A 15,657-nucleotide genomic window follows, 5' to 3' on the forward strand; every position below is an offset into this window, starting at 1 on the left:
TTTTCAGTAAAGAGAAGTAGGTATTGTATTGCTTGCTACCATATGAAGAAGCATAATTATTTATGCCATGTTACATGATGTTGGAGGTAAGGTTACATAATGACAGAGGAGACAAATTTAATTGATAAATGGAATACTATATTTAATTTCAATACATAGGTTGCTGCTGGTACATTGATACCACTGCAGACTATGCTGACTGATTTTGTCTCCCTGTTCACTTGTCATTCTCCCTCACTCTCTCTCAAGCTGTTGTCTGTTGTCTGTTGTCTTATGCTTAGATTGTAAGATCTCTGAGGCAGGGGCCATCTTTTTGTTTTGTGTTTTACAGCGCTTAGCGCAACAGGGTCTTGGAGCGTAACTGGGGCTCCTTTGCACTGTGGTAGTATAAATAATATTCTGTCCAATATACATAGGTGGATAGGCAGCCATGTTCCAAGCTTGGAAGAGAAGAAATGAGAACGTATCTTCGACTCCTGCACTCTTTCAAGAAATCTACTTGTAACTTTTGCTGCTTTGCAGAAGGCCTGTTTTGGCTGGATGACTTCTTAAGTAATTGGCCAAGCTTGTGAAGGTTTTACACTCAACCTGATGGCATTTCTGCGTTAGACTGGGGGAGATTGGAGGACCCGGGGAAGGGAGAATGGAGGGGCATGAGGGGAAACAAGAATGGTGGCACACACGGAGCCCCTTCAGGGTGTGTGTATGAGAATGCATGACCCTGGAATAGGGGGAGAGGGTGCTGAGGGGACAGAACCCCTAGTTGAGAGTAGATTGGGGGAAAGAGAATAGGGGGAACACAGAGCCCCTGCCTTGGGGGTAGGAAGGAGGAATAGAAGGCATGAGGGGAAGTGCGCATTGGGTCGCACTCAGAGCTATTGAAATGAGGGGAGAATGGGAGACCCTAGCATGGGAGGAGGAGGGACCATAGGACAAACAGAACCCCTGCTGGGGAGGAGACTAGGGGAGTTGCAGGGAGGGTGGCACACAGGGAGCTGGTGGGGAGAATGGAGGGATACAGGAGCCCCTGGAGTATGCAATGAGCTCGGCCTATGCAAGCCACGGAGTGCATGTGACCTAGTGCTACATTATGTGACTTTATACACAGCATATGGATGTTTTAAAAGCTGAGGATCCAAAGGCATTAACATTTTTATTGTATATGATGCTTTCAGTTGGAGAGTAAAGTGGAACTAATCAATCATAAAGAATAAAGATTATAGAGTCTGAGTATTTGTTAGAAAACTTGTCTGTCATATTTTTCACGGGGTTTGAATTGAGAGAAGTTCTTAACCTTCCTTCTGGCCTCTGCTTGATGCAAGTGTCCAAAAGTTTGGGGGGGTGGAGTAGGGGAGAGAGCATTACTCTGGAGAACTAACTCTTTTAGTCAGAGCTGAGATTTCCCCCCCACCCACCCCCTCAATCTGCCTGGCTCTAGACTTTCAAGTTGATGAAATCTATAAAATGATGTGACCTGAAGTGGCAAGCTCATCCTAAATTTATCTTAAAAAATATACAGACCTGCAAGTGGGTGAATCATTAGATGACACTTGATAAATCCTTTCAGCTGATCATATCAAACTGAGAACCAGTCAGGAAAAGTATAGCCTTTTACAAGAGGTGCAGACTAGAGATTTTGAGATTGAAAAATGGCTATGGGCAAATTAGTGTCCCTTTTCCCTTGCCTATTGCTTTGGTGACCTGTTTTCTTGGAAATGTGGTGTTGATTATTGCATATTATATATGGCCTATATAATTCTATAACCTTGTAGCTAGTGATAGATACTCATATATCTGCAAATAGGCCTGACGTATAGCTGAAATTCATCTTGAAGGCTTCGTTCTCCCCATCCCCTACCCTTAGGCTATAAATTCTTCTTGAGTACCACAGTGTGTGTTGAGTTACATTAGCGAAAGCTGGAATTGATTTGCAGGCTGACTTTATGCAGCTTTCATCAAAAACTTCTGGATATTGGAGAAATTGTAGACAAGGTTTAGGCTTTGATTGCTGAAGGTGTAGTTTATTAACTAATGTGTATCTTTCTTCTATTCCTTTTGTTGCTTTGAGTTTTTGGAAGAAACATGACCACAGGAGTGATTCAATGGGGGGGGGTCTGTAATTTGTATTTTGTTTCAAAGTATTGATCCAGCAAAAGGCTGCTGAACCGAGTGGAGTGTAACTTTTTAAGGAGAATATTGGGTCAACAAAAAGGATAATAATATCTGTCTTTATTTCAGTTCAACATTTATAGCTCAATTTAGTGCTTATAAAAGTGGCTTCAGTCACTTTCAAGGTTTCTCACGTGATGGGATGGATTAGTGTCTTCATCTCAGGGCTGAAAAGACTTCCTGCAACTACACAATTAATCAACAAACTCCCTGCAACCACACAATTAGATCCCACCAGCGTCAACTCATCCTTCCTAGGTAAATAAAACCAAGTTCCAAGCAGATAAAATCTGAAAAACCAAGGTTCTGTCTGGTCCTCGCAAACATGTAAGATCTCATGGCAGTTTCATCAGAATAGAGGGTTTAAAGATTGTTCACCTAACTCTGTGTTGAGCACAAATATTTGATTACCTCTATGAAGATCCTTTATGTATTTAAAGCCGTTTGTTGATTAATGGGTTAACATTCAGTAGGTTTTTGTCAGCAACTGGGACTTGGCTCTAGTATCTATGTATAGGCAGCAGGCTGGAAGGGCCTTTTTTGTTTGTCCTGTCTGCAGCCATCACATAAGGGGTGACATTACAGGGAATGGGGACAATTTAAAGTTCCTTTGTGAACTATAGTTTGGCAGTTGAAAATATATGCTTCACCAAGCGCAAGTTTTTGTTCTCCTGTATGATGTCGTTAAACAGATTTCAGATCAGTGGACGGAAGGAAAGGGAACCGAGTAAGTTACCTTCCACCACAGTTTGATGTTTCACAGCTAGCACATTCAGATGTATATTGAGAAGTCCTGAACCAGGATGAAGACATATGTATTATTGTAAGGATAATAGGCCATGATCCTTCATCCTTGCTTGAGCATGGAGTTCACTGCAGGAACAGAGCCATATTAAGTCCTTAGGAGTTTAAAGTGCTTTTCATCTGCAAGGGAAAAACCAGAACTAACTAATCTTCACGATGCTGCAGGGAGGTAGGTGTTAACTCCATTGTGAAGATGGAGAAACTGAGGCAAAATGGATCAGTCACTTGCCCAAGGCCAGAAAAGGTGTTGGTGTCAAAGCAAGGATTGGAATGCAGCTAAGGACAGCAGGATCAGGCCTGATATCCTTGAACTCCAGGCACATGTAAACAGAGGAGAGTATGCTGTCAATATAAGAATAAAACAATAATTGAAAAGTTCCCATAAATGAAACATAAACTCATCTGGCTCATCCATTTCAGGAATACACGTGACACATTCCCATCTGGAAACCACATTAGGCACAGCATCCATGCACTGAAGTATTACTTAATGGGAAGAAAATCTAAAAGGCTGAAAATCAAAACAGAGAAATAAGTATATCATCATAACAAACTCTGAGTGTAAATCAAGCCAGAGAATCCAGCCTGCACCTCAGAGCCACAGGCTACACAGAGGCATTGTAAACTTGTGTCTTTTAACTTTCTGTAAATTGACTGACTTCTATGGTGACCAGATGAAAGATGTGAAATATTGGGATGGGGGAGGTAGGTGATTGCCAATGGGGCACCAAAAACAAACAAACAAACCCAAGAGCCAGCGGCGGAGGAAAAAACAAAAGCAAACAAACCCCACGAGCCGCCGGAGCATAGGAAAAAGTGATGGGGGCTGAGCACCCACCGGCAGCTCCAAGCCCTGCCCCCGCGCACCAGCTCGCCTTCGCTCTGCCTCCACCTCCCCTGAGTGGGCTGCTGTGTCCAGCTTCTCCCCTCTCCCTCCAGTGCTTGCGCCACCATACAGCTGATTAGCACAAGCCTGAGAGGGAGGGGTGAGGAGGAGGAATGCGGCATGCTTGGGGAAGAGGTGGGGCCAGGACGGGGATTTGGGGAGGGATCCAATGCAGGAGGGAGAGGCAGAGTTGGGGCGGGCCTGGGATGGAGTTAGGGTGGAGGGCACGAGCCCCCTCCGCCTGCGCGCCAGAGGGCAAAATATCAGGGCAAGTCATGTCCCAACCGAAAATCGGTCGGGACACAGGACAAACAAGTAAAAATCGGGATGTCTGGTCACCCTACTGACTTCCCACAGCAGTCAGAATAATAACTCTTTGCTTTCAAATGTAGCTGCACCTTTCACGGAGCGGAGAGCTGTGAACTACAGCCTCACATTGTGCTACTGGCTTGCACTCTAAAATTATATTCCTTCTCTTCATTAGAGCAGAGCAAATGGCAATTCCTCACCTCCTTCAGCGATAAGGATTTCTTGGGTGCTGAACACAATTAACGTCTCTCTAACTGGTTTGTGGTGATGTAAGTGATGACAGCAACACAGCTTGCCTGGAGCCCCTCCTATAGTAGATACCAAGCTTAGTGGCTTTGATGCCCTTCCTTAACCCCCACAACTTCTAACTACGACAGTGCCCCAGTGTGTGCTAGGCATCCTTCCGACAATTGCAATCCAATCCACAATCCGCTTAGCCAAGCAACTTTCTTGAGTCTCCAGGTTTTCTCCTTTCTTGTTTTTTTTTTTTTTTTTTTTTTTTTTAAAGCTGACCTCAAATTTCTAAGGCCTGGTCTATACTACTGTAACTGGGGTCCCAGTAGGGGCCAGCTGTGGTCACTCAATTAGAGTGAACTGCAAAGAATGGGGCAGACAAACCCCAAAAAGCTGGTGGATATTCCAATACTTAGATTTATCAAGCCAGCATAAAACAACTTCTTTAGTACCTTACTGGTTATTCTTCCCTTAAAGCAACCCAGCCTCCGGCCTCCATCCAGGTACTCAAGTCAAATATGATGACTTCTGAAAATCTTATTTCATCATATAAAAGAAAAGGTTCTACCAATCCCAAAGGATCGGACACATTACTTCCCAGGTTACTGAATGTTCCATATCTTGCCAAATACACGCTACAGCCAATTCTTATTAATTAAACTAAAATTTATTAAAAAACGAAAGAGAGTATGGTTACAAGATCAATATATATACAGACATGAGCTCAATCCATCGAGGTTCAGATTCATAGCAGAGATGGTGAGATTTGTAGTTGCTTTGTAGTCCAATGACCAAATATCATATTCAGGGCATACCAGCATAGCTGGGACCTCAGTCTCCTAACTCAAACTTCCCCTGATGAAACTTAAGCAGATCTGAGATAACAGAATCAGGACCCAAGGATCTTTCATATAATTTCATGTCTTCTTTGACAAGTTGGCAGTTCCTCAGGGAACAAAAGATAGTGAGGATAACTTTGAAGGAGGTCCATCCCTGGTACTTAGCTATACCAGTTAACATAAGACAATTTGCTTGGTCCTCCACCATTCACAGATGACTTGCTGTACATTTCAAAGAGAGATGAATACAGAGATATCCAGTCTTTACAATTCATTTAAATGCCAGGATGTTCTTTTGATCTCTGAATTAACAGAATACAACATAGACAAGGACTGTTGATTACCTTGTTGACCCTACTCATATATGTAAGTACATGAAAACACAAACATTATCTTCCCACATGTCTTTTGAGGGTTATTTATTTTGCAAGATGTTTAACCCTTTCTGGCCATGCATCAAAACTACACAGGTTGATGTAAGGCAGTTTGTCAACCTAATTATGTCAGCGTACACACTACCGCCTTGTCCTACCTATGTATGTCCCATACAGCCCTGAAATAACTGCACCTCCACGAGAGGTATAGGGCTTATGTCCGTGTAGTTAGGATGACACAGTGTCTGCAGAGACACTGCATTACTTACATCGGCTGTTGGCTGTCTTATCAATGGAGAAGTGAAATTGACAAGAAAGCCAGGCAGCTAGAGCCTGTCTGTCCCCAAAGGCTTCCTGCTCTCAGCCGGGCTGCATCTGCCAGGCTCCTGTCCAGAAGCTCCCCGCTTAGGGAGTCGAGAAGCCCTGGGTGGCTCCGCTCCTGCCTGGGAGCAGGGAGATAAGTATGGAGGGGCAGCTGGGGTCCCTGTGGGGAGCTTAGAGCCCTGACTCTCAGCCTCCCACACTGCCCGCCTTCAGTCAGCGGAGGCGCTCCTCATGAAGACGCACACCACTGTTAGAAGGCGGTAGTATGGACATCAGCCACTGCAATAATTCCTTCAGGGGCTATAAGTTGCTAACGTATGTCGACTTAGGTTTGTAGTGCAGACATGCTCTAATTCTAAATCATTTGAGGGCATTAACAGTGGTGCCCTACCAATATTTAAGAAAAGGGCCTCACAAATTGCATCCCCTTCAGCACGTGACAGCCCTGTGTCCTGGGGTGTGCATGTGGTGGCTGAGCTGAGGGCTGAGTGAGTGGTGTTCTAGTTATTAGTTTTCCTAGTTAAATGAAAAAAAAAGTTTTCCCATACCCACAACCAGTGAGGAGGCAGCTCCGCTTGGCAAAATCACATGTATAGAAAGCTGCACTTTGCCGGAAATGTTTTTTCCCGTAGATCCTGAAAAACATTGAGTATATTAACAGTAAAGCACAGTGTTCGGTGTATTTAATTGGAAGTGTGGGTGGTGAAGACTTTGGGGGCAGTGCTAAATGGATTCTGCTTGTCTGGGAAATGTTGCTGAAAATACCTGCCATTTGGTGCAGTCTGGTCCTTCCTTGCCAAGCTTCAGCAACTTCTGTGAGCCCCAGGCATAAGCCAATCCTAGCAGGGATAAACTGGCAGGTGTTTTGTCTCTCAGCATTCCCCTGTATAACCTTGCTGGAAGCAGAGGCCACTTTAGCCATAGGTGAGCTGGGCAACTGCTGAGGTTGGCAGATTTGGCCTGACCACCTGTCTGTCATGGAGGGGGTGGCTTGGCCAAACTTGAGTGCACTGTGACCCCTATGTGCCACAGCACAATTTCACTTGTTCAGATTTGGCCCAAACACCTCTCCATGATGACAGTGAGGTAGCTGGGCCAAATTTGAGTGGCATGGGGGGTGGGGAGGTGACATACTGAAGAGTTGCCTAGCGTGTGTGGGGTGGCCTCTGGCTGGAAGGTTGCAATGGTGCACTACTTTTTAACTCCTAGAAGTCACAGTGATAACACACATGAACCCAAACTCAGACAGAGACAAACAGGCTGCTTCCTAAGGCAGCAAACCACAACACGCCCCATCTTGCTTTAAGCTGTCTCTTTTCAGACCGACTTGGTATCGCACACTTTGCTATAGAGACCCTAAGCATGCAAGCTGGACCAGGATAACATATCTCCCCCCACCCCCCCAGCTCGTCACGATAGCTTGCTGTTCCAACACAGTCCTCCACAGCAGTATCCAGACAGTGGGAGAACTCTGCTGGAGACCAGGAAATCATGCCAATCCTATGCTTTTGATTTGGTGGAAGAATTTTCAACAGTACATCATCAGTACTAACAGCATGCGCAATAGTTCAGTCTTCAGTGGGTGCAAAAGACATATGGCAGCATCATGCCTCTGCCTCCTGTGTAACAGGCTGGCCGCCCATTTTTTCCCCTTAGGCTCCTTTCAGCCAGTAATATCTGTTGGCTAGATCTGTACTGAAAGTTGGCATATTTGATGGTGAAGCACATCGGCCCTCCCTCGCTCTCAAACCTCCTGTCACGCAGCAGGGGTGGAAAATGACTGTCCACTTGTGCAAACAGGGGCATTTGTATTCAACAGCTGTTGAAATAAAGTGCTGCTGACTCTGTTTTGCTTCCATTGACTTCAATGAAGCTATACTGTTTTACACCAGCTGAGGCTTTGGCCCTCCATGTTTTTAAAAATTGTTCTTTTTCTTTCCAATATGTTATGAAAAGATGCAAAACCCACCAGCTTTAGGATAAAATTCTGCTCCTGGACTCCTGCAGCAGGTCTCAGGTCCCACATTCTGTTCTCCCTATGGGCACATCCCATCTCACTGATATCAGTCACAAGGGAAGAGAGGAGAATTTTGGACTCATAGGTTTCAATATGTTTCAAACAAAATATTTTGATGTAATTTAAGCATGCATCTTGGTGCTTTGTGTGTGTGTGTGTGTGTGTGAGCGTGCTTTGTGTGTGTGTGAGCGTGCAAAAGCAAATGGCAACATTTTCCCAAACATTATTATGCACTACATTTAAAATTGTAGTTGCTCGAGTCATCCTATTCAACAGAAACTGATGTTTATTTGGTATATAAAAAGCTCAATCTGAACCACATGGAAGGCTGTTTCCACTGTATGATGTGGTGTGGGGTATCCTGTCTTTAAGTTATACACGGCTGTAGTTAATTACAAGTTTAATACAGGGCTACAACCAGATTGATTGCTGCCTCAAGTCGTCTTTTTCTGGTTTCCCAGGCTACACCCTCTGAACATAAGAAATGTTGGCTTCCTGGTATGTAATGGTGCAAAGTCTATAGTAGGCAGCTGCTCATTTATGCTGTATTTTTCCCCAGCTGCCTGTGACTGATCACCATTCTTGGAAAGACAAATCCCAAGATCCACTACTCTGGTCTGGATTGTTTCCCTCAGATCTTTCTTTGCCTTCATAGAAGGTGGTGGTGGAGGTCAGTTAATACCGCCTCGCATTACAGTGGATTTTGTCAGTGTTGTCCATGTCTCCATCACCTCTGGGTTAGACTATTGCAGTGCGCTCTCCATGGGGCTACACTTAAAATCCTTTGGAGACTGAAGTTGGGACGGAAAGTAGCAGATAGCTATGGAGCAGTTCATGCTTCTGGGAGAACATGGCATCAGTGTTCTGAAGTCTGCAGTGGCTGCCTATTGGTCTTCTGGGTGAGTTTAAAGTGATGGTTATGACTAGAGCTGAGTAAATAAATGATTTTTTTAATCGGTGCTCAAACAAACAAAAATTGGTTAATTTTAAACCAACACTGAATTTTTAAAAAAAAATTTCCTGCCAAAATGTTTCATTTCACCTAAAACTTTTTTTTTTCAGTTTTTCATTTTAGTTCAGTTTTTGGGTGTTTTTAACCCTTTAAAAATTTTAAAAAATAAATCGACCTACATTTTTTAAATGAAAATGTCACTTGAGAACGGAACTGTCTTGAAAATGTCCAAAAAAATTGCATTTGGCTGAAAGTATTTGCCAAATTCAACCTGAATTTGCAGATAGTTTTGGTCACCTTCAAAACTAAATTTTTCGACAAATGTATTATTCAACTGAAAAAATTTGCCCAGCTCTACTCATGACCTCTAAAGCCCTAATTGGTCTCTGAAGTGCCTACCTGACATATTGCCATAGCTGCAGTCAGCAGATCCTCTCATCATAAAAAGAGGATGGGACATTCTTGGTCCTGGCTGTGGGTGTCTGGCCATGACTTCCCCCCATTCTGGTCATGTTGCAAAAGCTCTTTGTTTGGTAAGGTGTTTGGGGTCAGGATGTGGATGTGTTCTTGGGTGTGACTTGGGGTCAAGAGCCTTTTCTGGAGTTTTTACATTTTTGTTGTTAGCTGGCTGGGATAATCACTTGTCTCCTGGGATGAAATCTGACCATACGTGTCTGTATCAATTATGTATTTTGATTTATATCTCAAATGGTGATTTATGTGCTTGACTTCTAAGTTGGTGTGTTAGACTAACAAAGGGGATCAGACAGCTTCAGCACCTTCACCCACAGTGGGAGACAGCCATCAGGCTGATGAATACAATCCATTGAGACTGACTGACTGGGACTAACTGCCCAAGCATTGGAGTAGCCATCACTGGGGTATTCTCCTGGAGAAGGCCTGTTGGATTCTCTTGCAGACTGGAAGGAGGCGGTTTGAACAGGGTAGGCTCAGGCAGAGACAGCCAGATTGAGAGAGAGAGAGACAGAGGAGGATTTGGGTTTGGCTAAAAGAATGCATGGTTCTGTTCTCTTCCTGTAACTGAAGAGGAAAGCCTACCTGACTTGTGGCAGAGCATAAGATTAGATGAGCCTAAATATACACAGGCTGCTTGTTGTTTTAAAATCCATTTTTTTCTGTTTCGTTCCAACTGTTACATAAGTCCTGTTTAAGAAAGCTGTTAGTGACTGTCACAGGGTGACTGATCCTTTTGAGATGTAAGGGGCCAGCCCACCTGTGCCTCACTCAGCTCTCCTCCCCAGGTGGTGAAGGGTACTGCGGTCACATGACAGCAAGGTCATGTGGTTACATCAGTCCCAGACCTAGAGGTAAAAGAGAAGACTCCAGGGAGCCAAAAGGGGAGAGAGTGAGCAGCCAGCTTGAAAGAATCTGGCTGGCCTTAGAGCCCCGCAACCTGGCTGGAACCTGATGGGATCCAGCTACAAGTGTTGGATCCAGATCAGGTGGGAACCAGCTAGACCCACTCAGTCTGCTGCTCTCCCTTCCTGCTACGGGTTTGGTGCATCATAGTCTGTGTGCCCTGCTCCTGCCAGCTGTTACCACCTCACTATCCTGTGCATACTGCAGGAAAGCAACCGGACCCTCCTGGGTTCAGGTTGGCTCTCATCCTCCAGGCCAGGGGTCAGCGCAGGGGCCCTCCTGCCAGCAGCTGCCACCTCACAGCACTGTGTGTGTGCTGCCGAGGTCCCAGTGCCTCTCACTCTGCAGTGTGCACACGGTGCCGCAGGAGGCGGTGGCTGGCACAAGAGGGACAGCTGCTGGTGGGTTGATCCGACAGGATCAGGAGGAGGAGAGCTGAACCCATGGGCAGGAGGCAGCAGCGTCACTAACTCTGGTTCCCGGGTAGGGATGGACCGAGTTGGGCTGGAAAATGATTCTGCCTTCTCGGCTCAGGTCAGAGCTTGGGTCTGGTTCTGGTCTGAGTTGGACCTAAAAATTAGGCCCAAGTATACCTCTAGCCTGCCTGCCCAAGGGGAAAGGACAAGATTAAAGGAGCCAGCTGAGAAAAGCTGGTTGAGGACTGCAGCTGGCCTGAGTTACTGACTCAGGCTCCAGAAGGAGGGCTGTGGGGAACCAATCTGAAATAGCACTCAGGCCCAGAAGGGATGGCTGGGGGACTCCTAAACCAAGAAGAAGAAGGGTTTTGTACTGAGGGGCCAAAGGGTCTGTGTTCTGAAAAGATTTAATGAATAAAATCTCTTCTGGCATGTGAGCAAGCTATTGCAAGAAGCCGGAAGGAGCTGAGGGTGGGATGCTTCCGAAACCACGCTATGCCACAAGGGAGTGTGATCTGGGGAGGAGCCCCCTGTGATAGTGACTGTATCGTGGATCACAGGTGCCTGTAATCCCGTTGGACCTGCAGGGTGATTGGCAATTGATACACACAGGATAGTGTGCCTGGGTCTTGGTCTTGAACTCGGGTGGGGGCGCTTAGAGAGACTGGAAAGCAGGCAGAGGTGTAGGTAGACTTGTAACGGTGATATTTCCCTTTGATTTCAGACTAACTACAGATGTCAATATTTAGCCTGCTGAGAGATTGCTGCTGACAGGGTCGGCTCTAGGTATTTTGCCGCCCCAAGCACGGCAGGCAGGCTGCCTTCGGTGGCTTGCCTGCGGGAGGCCCCCGGTCCCGCAGATTCGGCAGCACGCTTGTGGGATGTCCCCGGTCCTGCGGATTCGGCGGCACACCTGTGGGAGCTCCGCCAAAGCCACGGGACCAGCAGACCCTCCACAGGCATGCCGCCGAAGGCAACCTGCCTGCCGCCCTCACGGTGACCAGCAGAGCGCCCCCCATGGCTTGCCACCCCAGGCACACGCTTGGTGTGCTGGTGCTTGGAGCCGCCCCTGGCCGCTGTTAGTGTAACAATTGTCAGGGTGCTCAGAGCTTTTGTATGAGCATTCCTTTTCCATCGGCTCCGAGGTTAAACCTAACAACACATCCAGAGTGCTAATAAAAGGGACACTGTAAACCCAAAGATCATTTACGTAGCTGGTCTACTCATGCCCCTTTAGAAATGTCAGACTGAAATCTCATTTCAAATCAGTTGTTTTCTTCAGTAGCTTATATCAGTAATGTTTGTGAAGCGAGAATTTGGCCCAGATTATCAGTGGACTCTCACCAATGTGAAATTTCCTCACACCCCTGCCTGCTTGTGCAAAATCCTGCCTTTCCTTATGTGCACAGGATGGGAGGTGCCTAAACACTGGGTGTGCATGTGGAGGTGAGGCATTTGAAGACCTTGGGATATTTCCAAAGGTGCATGGGGCAGTCCCAACTGCCCCTGTGCCTCTGGAAATCTTCCCCCTTCCTCAAGAGCCTTGGCTTTTTTGTTGCTTGGTATTTGCCAGTTTCTGTGTGAACCAGCTCAAATTCTGCTCTGGAAGTCTCGTTCTCTCGCTCTCCAAAGGAGGAGTGGCTGATAGAGTGGAACAGCTGCTGTGTATTCAGAGATGTGAAGAGACTAAATGAATTATGTCACTCCTAATTAATTCTTCCTGTTTCCTCTTGACTTCATGCTTAAATTTACACCCAGGCTGAACTTCCTACTCCCTTTCCCCTCACCAGCAATGGTTTCCTATTTCCACACCCAAACGCCAGGACTCTGTCTAGCTTTGTTCTCCTCAAAAAGTAACCCTTGTAACCCCATTCCAAACAACATTCTCCCCTTTCCCCTATTGGTCCTGACTGGTAACTTCTGCATGTCATTGATACCCCTCACCTACTGCCTCCTTTCCAGGCCCTGGCCAATTCCCCCTGGCCGCCCTCACATCCACTCCCTCAGTTTCCATGTCCAGTATAGATGCTGCAAACTGGTTCTTTCTTGATAGAATCAGGTTTCTGAGGGAAGGGAGACACCAGGGCTCACTAATAAAGCATTGTCTAAGTATAGATGACAGTCCAGATTCAGGCGCTCACCATGTCATCTTTGCATTCTGGTAGCACAAAATATACTTAAGGCTGCCCCAAATGGGCTGCTCAGGTTCCCTTTCATTAGGCAATCCTCAGTTGGTGTTGAGCCAGCCTAGCCTGTTCTCTGTCATCCTTGCTGATCCCCCGCCATAGAGACATGCAGTTGGAGGGTGGGGTGGATATTATGGGGCTGGTGAATGCTGCTGCCATTTAAAGCAGCACTGAGGTTACTCTAAGCTGTGCTGGGGGCCATATCCCACTCTGAAAACTAAAGGGCTCAGAAATATGGCAGAAAGCATCTGCTCTCCCTGCCCCCAAGAGCATAGCGTTCCAGTCCATCTGTGGGTTCAGTCCAACAATCTTTGAAGAACGAGTTTCCTAACTCGAGGGTATATTTTCCTTCAGTGTCCAGGCAGTTACCCATACAAATCCGGTTAACACTTTGATGTGAAGAGAATTAGCTAATTAACTTTGCACACAGCCTGGGTAATTACACTTGGAAAGTGAGAGGGCATCAAAAAACAACCCTGGCATCAAAAAACAATTACTGTCTGCTGACTTCAGTGCTATAGCTACTGCAGAATAATTACAAGGCATCACTTACCTTCCCAAATCTGATTCTTGCTTCTGTATAGGGTTCATCACATGGACTCCTGCTAGATCTGAAGTGTGCTTGTATACTTCTGTAACTGCAAACTCTCTGGGGCAAGAACTGCTTCTACCTCTGTCTGTACAGCACCGTGTACAGCAGCTGTCAGTGTGATTCCCAGCACAGGGAAGTAGACAGACATGGGTTAGATCTGCTTGAGCTAGTGGGTTAAAAGTAGCATGGCTGTCACAGTATGGGCTAACTGCCTGAATGGGTATGTAGGGGGATGGCGTGGGCTTGTATTCAGGCAGTTTGCCTGAGCTGCCATGGCCAGACTGCTATTTTTAAAGCACATTCGCTCAAGCAGAGCTGTCCTGTGTTTCTTCCCCTAAGCAGGGGTACCCTAGGGTACTTATATGGCTGTCTGTGTAGACATACCCTAAGGGTACTTATGTGGCTTCCCCTGCATAGCTGAATATCTCACTGTCATAAACAGATAGCTAAGGGTTAACGTCTCTTTCACCTGGAAAGAAGTAATCTGAACCACCTGACCAGAGGACCAATCAGGAAACAAGACTTTTTCAAATCTGGGTGGAGGGAACTTTGTGTGGGAATCCTTTGTTCTTGGGTCTTCTGACTGACTCTCTCTCGGCTATGAGGGTATTTCTATTTCCTGCTTCCTAATCTTCTGTTTCCAAGTTGTGAGTACAGAGATCATAAAAACAATAGGGGTTATTGTTTTTTTTCTTTTGTATTTACATGTCTATAGTTGCTGGAGTGCTTTGAATTGTATTCTTTTTGAATAAGACTGTTTATTCATATTTCTTTTAAGCAATTGACCCTGTATTTGTCACCTTAATACAGAGAGACCATTTTTATATATTTTTCTTTCTTTTTATATAAAGCTTTCTTTTTAAGACCTGTTGGAGTTTTTCTTTGGTGGGGAACTCCAGGGAGTTGAGTCTGTGCTCACCAGGGAATTGGTGGGAGGAAGAAGTCAGGGGGAAATCTGTGTGTGTTGGATTTGCTAGCTTGACTTTGCATTCCTTCTGGATGAAGAGGGAAGTGCTTGTGTTTCCAGGACTGGAAATAGGGAGGGTGGACTCCCTCTGTTTAGATTCATGGAGTTTGCTTCTGTGTATCTCTCCAGGAACACCTGGAGGGGGGAAGGGAAAAGGTTTATTTCCCTTTGTGTAAGACTCAAGGGATTTGGGTCTTGGGGTCCCCAGAGAAGGTTTTTTGGGGGAACCAGAGTGCCCCAAAACACTCTAAATTTTTGGGTGGTGGCAGCTTTACCAGGTCCAAGCTGGTAACTAAGCTTGGAGGTTTTCATGCTAACCCCCATATTTTGGACGCTAAGGTCCAAATCTGGGACTAGGTTTATAATACTCACAGTCTTTAACGTATATCCTTGTAACACCAATGTGAGATCAGGAAATGTTTTCCCTATTTTAAAGATGGGGAATGGAGGCACCGAGAAGCTAAGTGACTTGCTTAAGGTAGAGCAGGGACTTGAACTCATGCAGTCTTCGGCTAGTTCACTGGGCTATCCTTCCTCTCTAATACACACCACAAAAATATGCTCAGGTTGTGATTTTTTTCAAAGCTAAAGCATTAGGATGTCCAAACCCTATTCAGATTAATGGCATGTAGACATCCCAATGGTATAGACAACTTTGGAACTCTGAGTCGCCTTTTGTAAATGTGGGCTTGTCAGCAAGGCATTTGAATAGCCTGCCGACCTACTTGATGAGAGTCTGAGCTGAGCTATCTGCGTTGTGGGGTTTTGCCCCATTTGGACTCTGTGCTTGCTCTCTTGGAGCCCTGAGAAATAAATAAATAATAAACATCTGAATAGAGCAATATTTCAATCAGCCTTATTCACATCACTTTTCAAAAAAGATACAATCTAACCTCACACTGACCCTTGAGTATATATCAAGGAGAGCAGTTACATAACAGAGAGGAGACCAAAAATGCACTCAAGGTTTGCTTAGCCAACAGAACGTGAACCAAACTGACATCCCTCATACAGCAGAGCGTCACTCCTTCTAACAGGAAGGGAAGACTTAGAGCACATCTGTCTAGCAGGTGTGCCCTGTCATGCTTTCTCTTCCACTAAGCATCTTTCTAACTCTCACTTTATTATTAAAAATAAAATGTGTTTGCAGTTGCACCTTCTGGTGCTGCCTTTGGTAATCTCCTCTACAGATAATTAGTCTGTGCATA

This window comes from Gopherus evgoodei, chromosome 6 (genome assembly GCF_007399415.2).
Source record: "Gopherus evgoodei ecotype Sinaloan lineage chromosome 6, rGopEvg1_v1.p, whole genome shotgun sequence".
In the NCBI taxonomy this organism is placed as follows: Eukaryota; Metazoa; Chordata; order Testudines; family Testudinidae; genus Gopherus; species Gopherus evgoodei.